We start from the raw sequence: 10,042 nt of genomic DNA on the forward strand, positions 1-10,042 counted from the left end.
CAGCTGACTCGATTGGTAACAGACGACGCGCTCCGCGCCGTCTATATCGAATTACATTAACGCACAGCCGATTGCGAAATTGTTGGCGTCACAGACCACGTGGAATGGTATGTCATGATCTGCAATCGCCAAGATGGGCAATTGCATCAAGCTTTGCTTGATGCCCTCAAATAAACGCTGATAAAAAATTAGCGTTTTCTAACCATTTATAGTCTTTTTTCAAGAGACAAGAGAGATGAACTGTCATCTCGGCATAATTGCTAAAGTACTTGTGCAAGTACGCCGCTAGCCCAAGGAACTTTCTAAGTCCCTTGACATCGACCGGAACTGGCCAGTCAATAATTGCCTTGATCTTTTCGGGATCAGGGCGCACGCCGTGTTTTTCGACGATGCACCCAAGAAGTCTTATTTCACTTGCAGCGAATATACACTTCTTGAGATTTGTGTACAATTTATGCTTTCGCATAAGTGTAAGTACCTGACGAACGTTAGTTCATGAACTTCCACGTCCGTCTTCCCGTCCATGGCCCGGCTATGGACGAATACATCGTCAGAATAACTCGGTGCGAATTCTCGCACCGGTCTCGACAGATTCGTTACGCATCTGTTGAATGTTGTAGGGGCGTTACTAAGCCCCTGTGGCATTACTAGCCATTCCCTGAACATCCCACTGGGAGTGCTCTCTGCTGTGTATGGGATGTCCCGTTCACGCAAAAGGATCTAAAAAAAATCCATCCATCAGATCCATAGACGAAAAGATGGTACTCTTAGACAAACCATCTATGATTACGTCTTTTCTAGGTATCGGCGCTTGAGTCGGTACCGTTGCGCCATCCATTTTTTTAAATGGGTGTACTATACGCCACCCTCCTGTGGGCTTTCGCACGCAGAAGGTCAATGGGCTGTGTGGAGAGGTTAACTCCCTTAAATATGACCCACTTTTTAGTCGATCAAAAAAGAATTTATCGATCGCAAGTACTTGTTCACGAGGTAGTGGCCACTGCTTTATGACACAGTACTTCGAGCCGGTTCGAGATGATCTCATGTCGAGTGCCTTTATCCTTAGGCAACTCGCATGGAACTGTTTCAGAGAATACATCCCTAAGTTCAATTAAAAACTTGTATTTAAGGAGTGTATTAAGTAACTTCCAGGATTGAGTGGTATATCTTTCAATCCGATCTTCACATCCAGGACACTTTCGTCCATCGATGAGCTGCTGAAAACCGGTCGTTCTCTGCAAAAATTACCGCTGACCGAATATCGTATACGTATTCGTCCTCTGTCAAGAGTACACAGATCTGTTTGATTCTACCACTATTTAGATCTCAAGAACCGCTTTGGTTCTAGGGTTGGTAATTGAGTTGTCTCCGAAGTTAACTTCGGAGGCGCATACAGATCAAGAGTATAAGCGCCTACTCTTGATCCGTCATTAACCAAGACATTCAATATCTCGATTTCTTCCTGGGACCCCTTTTCCACGGGCTGCCGAGAGATTAATCCCTCGGGATGCTAAAGTCTAGTCACTTTAGCATTAACTATTTGAGGAACTTTTTTCTCAAGAATGTGGGGACTTATATCCTAACGTCTTTCGACTGTGATTGCATACCACAGTCGGGTCCCCTACGGTCGACTCTCTACTCGACCTAGGATCATCGTGTTGCCCCTTTGGGGCAACCGGTATACTCCTTGAATGTCGCCCGCCAAGCGTACATTTATGTCTCAATCCACTCGACTTATTCGAGTGGTGGACCTCCGGCGCTGCCCCTGCATTCGCACAGCCACCGGCAGCTGACTCCACAGGGTGATAAGTCATTACACTGTGATCTTGTGCAGTCGTACTAACGACCGTACTGCAAGTGAGACCATCGCACTCACTCGAGGTACATCCACACGCTTGTGGACGCTCCAAGACGTTCATCAGATGGCCGTCTGATGAACAAGTGGTAGGCATCTTTACGGATCGATGCTGCCAGCTGATCCTTGGCTCGTATTTTCTGAGCCAAGGTAAACCTAGGATGACATCAAATTTGTCATCCAAATCCAGTACGATGAAATCATCATCATACTGTAAATCTTTTAACGTGTAGAAATTTCACTACGCGTTTCATCACTGTTATCGATGCGCTTGTCGCTAGACGCACCGTCATCCTCGTTGGAGGGATGTCGCGCTCAACATGTTTGAGCCTACGACCCTCTAGCGACTGGCGACAAATAAAGTTATTCGACGCTCCACAGTCCACTAGGTCTCTAAGGGACAAATTATTTGTCACTTTTAATTTCAAGGTGATGAGGGATACCTCATTGCCAGGTGCAGAGATACATAATGACTTTGTGTCTGGAGCAACTTTCGTGAAGAGATTTGCAAATTCTCTTGAAGTTGCTGGATCAGTAGGGCGTTGCGCCCCTACTGACCCCGACCGTTTTTTGTGGTCTTGCGATTTCGAAACAACGTCGGACCCGCGACCGTTGCCCTTTTTTTGGCATTCGGTCCATAATTACGTTCAGTACCTCTCGGTACTGGGCGTGGAGCACTACGCTCATGAGCGTAGTGTCCTAACTTCTGACAGCGATTGCATTTCTGTAATCGTTTTTGTTCGAAATGCGAGGTATCTCGTTTTTGACATAAGAGAGGTCCATTGGTTCTGGACCTCCCAGTTCGTGTCGTCTTGGAGGACGAAACGATGACGAACTAACTTGAGCCTGCCTCAAGCTAAAGACCTCCTGTTCCGCAACGGATATTGCTATTTGAAGCATATCCAGTTCCAAGCGGAACAGGTGGGGGGTTGTCGAGTTAGACGATGCCATAAGGGCTCGTCACATCGTCGACGAGCAAATGCAAGACGCATTTGCTCAGTCAAAATTGGCAGGTCGTGCAAAAAATGGGCACTAGGCCTTAATTTGCGCGACCCATAAGTATTTGGCTTGATAGTGATTTTTAAAGCCCAGCTCAAACAGACGTTTGAACCGCCTAGTGCTGAGTTCAGAGCTCTATCAGCGCTACTGGAACTCAAGCAAGTCAAGCGTGATATCCACGCTTATGCCCAGCATATACGACTCTTAGCGAGTTGTATACGAGCAATCCAGTCCATGAACACACGTTGATTACGGTGTTCATGCAAGGTTTTTGGTCAAGTGAAGAATCTTAAGAGGGAGTCTTCTTTGACTCTTCTTTACTTCGAGATGTCTATCTTTAAGGTTTCGGGACGATGCGTGTGCGTTATCCCAGGTAAAGGGGTCTGTACCTGTTGTATCTTCAACAGTTCTGCCTGTTGAGAGCCTTGCTGATTATGCAAGGCTACTTTCTCCTTTGCCTCGTCAAGTTGATGTTGTATGAACGTTTTTTTTCACCTAAAAGATAATAGATATTGGCGATGGCTGAATGGAGGGCATCTCTGTCCAAACTGGACAGCACGGCCAAGATGGCATCGTTCCCTACGGTCGAACTCATTCGTTCGACCGCACTCCTTTCTATGTCACTAAGAAAGGAGTAGCTATCACTCGAAACGTGATGCGTATTTCCATTATCATCTAACATGTCGGTATAAGATGATGGAACTGTAGTCCTTTGACGGACTCCAAAGTGGTACCAGGTGTAACGAGGCACTGCCGACTTGTACTGTTTCAGTACAAGTCCACTTTGCACTGCTTCAGTACAAGTCCACTTTGCACTGCTTCAGTGCAAGTGGTGCCACACGTTACTTCACGTACACTAGTACGTGCAGAGGAAGACTCTCATTAATACACTTGCTTTGTAGAAGATTAAAATAAACTGTATTTTATATAATTAAGTTCTTATTTTCTATATTTTTCTAATTAATTATATACTAATACACAACATGTAATAAAGTCTTATCGGTCTCTCTCTTTGCGCCCGTTTAGTGCTGACTGGACCGCGGAGCAAGTAGCTATAAAGGCCCATTTCTACCAGTGAATAAACTTTTCGAGTGTTACTATGTAAATTAATATTCCTCCAAATATTATCTACCTTATAGATACTATATTTAGTAACAACCTTTAAGTGTTAATTCATGTAACGATACACCCCGTTACAGCATGGGTCAACGACTATAGTGTACGACGGAGCAGCTCCGAGGGCAGTTTAAGCGCGACTCTAACTGGGAGAACGACCAGATCATAACGGCTATATGTCCAGTGATAGTACAGCATTCAGGCGGGCCGACCAATTTGCCTCAAAGTGGAAGCCGATCTAGGCATTGTGCATCACACAACGCCATCGACGTTAACGGTAGCCGAGTTTGACGCGTTCGTGCGGATGCCAGACAGCAGACGAATATCGGCAGCTGAAAAAAAGCAGTGCATGCACGAGATATCATAGGACGAGGTGATCCAAGCTATCAGTGCGTTCAATCGACACAAGGCGATCGGCGCAGACGGGCTTAATAATGATTTTATTAAAAGATACCCAGGCACTGGTGTTACCAGCATGGTCGCACTCGGGATTGAGTTACTCGACAAAGAGAGATCCACCGAAGTCATTCACGAAATGCCTAATCATCCTCCTCGGGAGAAAAAATGTGATTTTGATGACGCGATGGACTACAGACCTATAGCCGTTTTACAAAATGGTTCACCAAGATACTGGCGACGCTAGTGCAACGAGTATTGGGGAGATCAGTTGAGGCAACGCAGCAAGGACTTGTCCATGAAAGGCAAATGCTATAGACAGTGATGATGATGCTGGCCAGCCTAGAGACAGCCAAGGATGAACCGGAGCTAGCAACAGAAACGAGTCGAGTCATCCTGTTACTCGACTTTCGGAAAGCATACGTCACGGCCTCTCGAGAATTCTTGCTCGTAGCACTTTTGCGGTTCGGTTTCTCTCCAGAGCTCGTGCAACTGATCCGAAAACTTCACGACGAAACCGCAGCATAATTCGTAGTCAACGGGGAACTGTCGGAGCCACAGGAAGTTACATCCGATTTCCGACAAAAATGCCCGCTCAATCCGTTGCTGTTCCTCCTCGCGGCGGAAATCCTCGCGTTGGCAATCCATTTGTTCCGCTGAGCGAGGGTGCAAGACATAAGTTTTCCGCTTTCATCGATGATTCGACGTCTTCGTGCAATAAGCGAAACACCTACCCAGGGTGATGCGCATAGTAGAGCGGTTCGGACGGCTGTCTGCCTTAGAAGTGCAACCCACATAAATAAGACTCATATTTTGAACACGGCAGTGGACAGGCCTGATTTTCTTGGGATACCCGTGCTCCAGCATGGAGACGCGGTGCGGTACCTGGGATACGCAGTTGGAACATAAGAGCTAACTGATGCGAATTGGGCAAAGAGGGTTCGCAGCGTTCAACGGCGTCTGGCAACTGCAACTCAGCTCGCCACCAGCGTCGAGAATCGAGCATTAATTCTCAACGTGATCATGCTGCCAGCCGTTTATTAGCAGTGGCAGGTTTTGATCTGCCACCTTAGGCAGAAAAACAGCTAAGCAACCTTCAGAAGCAATTCCTATGGCATCACTCCGCCAGCACGGAATCTAGTTGCCACAACATCGACCCGGCGCTCTTGTATACACCCAAACAAGCGGGAGGGGCTGGACTAGCATCCATACTTGTGGCATACACGACGCAGCGAATTAAACAGGCCATACTATGGCTTACCCAACGGATCGGCATCTATTTTACGGCATGGCAGGCATGGGTATCCCGGCGGGCAACGCAGCAATGAATATCAGGGGTTTCTCAACGCCCAGTCAAGGGGCGTCAGCTCTCCAGCGCTCGCAGGACCCCCGGCAATACTCTTCAGCAAGTGATTAATACTTCGTTGCTACCATCACTGCCCGACCCGGACGGATGGCAGCAGCAGTACGCCCGAGTGCTAGAACGCTTCATATCCACAGCAATCAGCTGGACGGCACTGGATTAATGGGTAGTGGAGTTGGCTCAACCACTTCCTCCCCTAGCCCGGTCAATGACACTTGATGAGGAAGCTTTCTGGCTCACGAACTCGTGGGCTGAAAATCCAGATTGTAAATCGGTTGGGATACGTGCTCTCACCGGCAAGATTCAACCCTGCACTACAACAGACTTAGAATTGCACCGAATTTGATGCAGAACATAATCCCTCTTTATTCTGCTAGTAGGCGTCACCACGTATCAGCAAGTCAAACTGCGCCACTGGGGCATAGCGATTCTGCTGCGCGCACCGAGCATCGAAGTCGGCGATAGACTCCAGGTATGGAGACACCTACTGTCGCGCCACTTGCGGCTACTCATAGGGCATGTTGATATGGACGACGGTTTCCACTTGGCCAAAGATCGAACCACGTAAATTCCTGGCATTTCTCCTCTTCGGGCTACATCAGCGACATCGTGGCTGACTCCGACTCAAGTCAACAGAGTGTCATTGCACTGGAGCAGGAAAGCAAGACATTCATTGGACGATTGCGGCTTATAACATAGAGGATCAGCGAACGGCAACCGACTGTAGGAAGCTTTAAGCGTGCCAAGCAGTACTATATTCGCCTTCTACGCACATCCGCTAATTTATAGACTTCGATGGAGCGTGTCTGACTCCATAGCGAACAAACACGTGCTCATGGCATTGAAGAAACAACTATTCAGTCGGTATAAAGGATCTAGTACCTCACTGACCCGACCATTAGGGACACTACAGCGCTCAGCACAACATAGCGCATGACAGGCGGCAGCTTTACAGCAGATTCCAGCACAAGTTTGGATGGGCTCACGGAGTACCAAGTATGGGTGGCACTCAAAGTGGCAGTCCATCAGCTCAATTTCTATCATCCAGGCAGAGAGTGTAGTCAAGGACAAGCCAACCCGGGAACACCCAGACGAAGCGGATGCATACATTGAAGTTTGGAAGCGCATGTGATTCATTTTAAGAAGCATTTGCATATCCTGCTTGTGGAGGCACCGAAACCGCGTAACGTTCCAGCAAGAGATGTTTCTATAGGCCGCATCATCACGGAATTCTAAGATACCTGTAGGCGGGCACGTCGTAATGCGGCCACACTCTACTTAGACACACACCCTAGGACAGCGAGGAAGCGGTTTAACCAGCTTCTCTTGCGTGTAGTGAGGTATTTTGGTGGGCGCGTTAGCGACCTCCCCAATGCACTAAGTGCTCTGGTAAAGTGTCGTCACGGAGCGTATCTTTCTAGATACCTAGCGTAACGGATGACGCTAGCCGTCATCCTTCCTAATGTGAATGCACCCATGTGCATCACGTCACATACACAAGGGTTGGTCACAAATGTGAACCACACCCGAGTGCTGGGTCTAATTACTCTAATTTAGTAATTGACCATTCCCTTAAGTACACCAAGTGTACTTAATGAGGACTGTGTAACTTTAGGGCAACTTTAGCCCGTTACACATCTCCCCTTAAAGAACGAATTATACATTTTAAGTTCGTCAAAGAGGAGCTAGGAACTGCGAGCAACTTTACGCGCCGCTAGTTCACTCAATCACTCTAGCGACCTGTGATTCCATACGCGGCGCCAAAGATGCCACCTAAAAGGGGCCACGTTTGCGGGTAGTCTGCGAAGACGCCCACTCACCTCGCACTAAGCGCACGCGCCGCGTTGACTCGCCGACCGCGTCCAATGCTTTAGTCGAAACGCCGACAGCTACTACTGCTGTCGCGTTAACGGAGCTAAAGGATCCATACCACTTTAACAGTGAGGATGCTGATCCGTCGCTCATTGTCGACTACAATGAGTCGACACTGTTGCCGTCACCTCATAGTAGTGGTGCGGACAACGAGCTCATGAGGAAGGATGATGGCGCATTTTTATTGCCCATCCAAACTTAACTCATGGCTCACAACATGGATACAGCAACATTTACGAATGCTTTCTCGTCGTCTGCGCTGGATAGCGCAGCGACAGATAATGAGAGCGCTGCCCATAAAGGCGCAGCCGCTTCTCCGTTGGGTATAACCACAACGCCTTATGCTCAGGCCATAATCCATAATGGTTCTGACATAGAGGATTCGGAGCCTAAAGCTCCGGCGACGACACGTGAACGTGCTCAGTCGGTGTCACAAGCCAGTCGTTTAGAACGTGACTTTGTGACGGGTGGCATATCTCTGATACCCCCTCCATCTAAATGGCCTCGTTTTTTGTACGGGCCAAGAGCGTTGCTCCTAGAGTGCGCTCTTGTAGACGCACATAAATATGATGGCGTCTTTAAATCATGGATGGCTCAGGGGAAAAGGCTTGGGCGTATTTTACCAATCCCGGTCGTGTTGCGTTCAAATGAAACGCCCGACCAATACGAGGCGGAATTCATGCGCCGCATTTCGATGCGATGAAGCAGCGGTCGCAACGAACTAATCTCGCCCGCTTGCGTGTGAAAGAAATCATGGGTGGTACTGTACCCCCTGTTTCTTCTCACAATACTACTTCTGCTAGTCTATTTGAGACTAGCGAAGAGATCTCAGCTAGTGCTCCTTTTCATAGGCAGCCACCAAGCCGGGCACATCAATACGAAGGGTATCGATCGGTCCCAAGAGTCAAAACTCTTCGAGAAACATTTCCATTGGACGAGGACCTGATACCTTTGCCTCACGGAGCGGTGGGCAAGCAACATTTCAACAAGGAAAACGGTAATTTCCACCGCATCCATCGGTGCAGGCGGCGCCCGATAGGAGTGACAATCTCGCCCACCTACTCGCGGCTGCCTTCCCTTCGTCCGTTCAGTCACAGGCGTTAAATGCTGCTGAACGACGTATTGCGGACCTTGAGAGTCAAGTCTCACGACTGACCCCGGATCTCGTCGATGTCCGAGCGAAAGCTCGTCAGGGTTATGAACGCCTGAAGACTCGCTTGGACCTTTTCGAACGGATAATGCTGAGGGATCCGCGTTACTCACGTGATGTCCCTCGCTCTCCAAGTCCCGTTCGTGGAGGTAGGAATCGGTCTGATAGCTTTTCGCCTTCACCGTCCCCCTCACCCGAACGACGCTCGACTCACAGTCGGCGTCACCATCGATCTCCTTAGCCAGATGGGGATATGTGACCTCATTTGGGTCTACATCCCGTTTCGGACGACCCACATGAAATACGGGTTGCGTCTTCATAAACGGGGGAAGGGTGAGCCTTTAATTTTGGTCTCCAACATCTTCAACCACCGAAAAGGGCCCAATGAAACGCGGCAACAACTTCGAAGTACCTCCAGGTAGTACAGAAATTGCATTTTTAGATAGGGTAGCAGTACTCAATAGTACTTTTTCACCCACTCTGTAGCGTTCGTTATTTTTGCGATAATTTCGGTCGGCATATTCTTTTTGCTTGTCCTGTGCGCTTGCCATTGCGTCACGGACTTTACGTGTGATGGCTAATCGCTCATCCACAAAGCGTTGAGCCTCGCTCACGCTTTTAGCATCAAACTCGCCTATGATACCGCCAAGAGGTCGGTCATAAGGCGTAGTTTTATTGACCACTGCTAAACTGGCAGGGTCACTAGGGCACGTTTCGGTCTTTGAGTTGATACTTTCATGGGTCATCGTCATATTAACGAAACTATGTCCCTCTTTCGCATCGAGCATAGTGAGGGGCCCTCCCCCACTAAGACTCGGGCTGCGCACAAACGAGACTGGCGTCCGAGGATGGCGCAGTCCGTTAATATAAAACGGTGTCTCACCCGTACTGACGTGGACACTGTTGTTTATAGCGAACTCCACAATGGGCAATTGCTTGCTCCACTCTTTGGGAGTTGCTATAGTGCGTAAGACATCCGCCACGACCCGATTGGCACGTTCGGTTTGGCCATCGGTTTGGGGATGACCTGCGGTCGACATGTGGAGCTTGCTTCCTAGCAGCTCGAACACATGTCGCCAAAAACCAGACGTAAAATGAGGATCCTGGTCCGATACTATGAACTCGGGCATCCCATGTAGTCGGTAAACATGATCCAGGAACAAGAGAGCTGCCTCCTTGCCTGTGATCGATGTCTTACATGATGCTAAATGCACCATCTTGCTCAGTCTGTCTACAAAGACGACTAGCCCTGTCCGACCCTTATGATCGGGCGGCATGCCAAACATGAAGT

The sequence above is a fragment of the Bremia lactucae genome, linkage group LG6 (genome assembly GCF_004359215.1).
Source record: "Bremia lactucae strain SF5 linkage group LG6, whole genome shotgun sequence".
Taxonomy (NCBI): Eukaryota; Oomycota; class Peronosporomycetes; order Peronosporales; family Peronosporaceae; genus Bremia; species Bremia lactucae.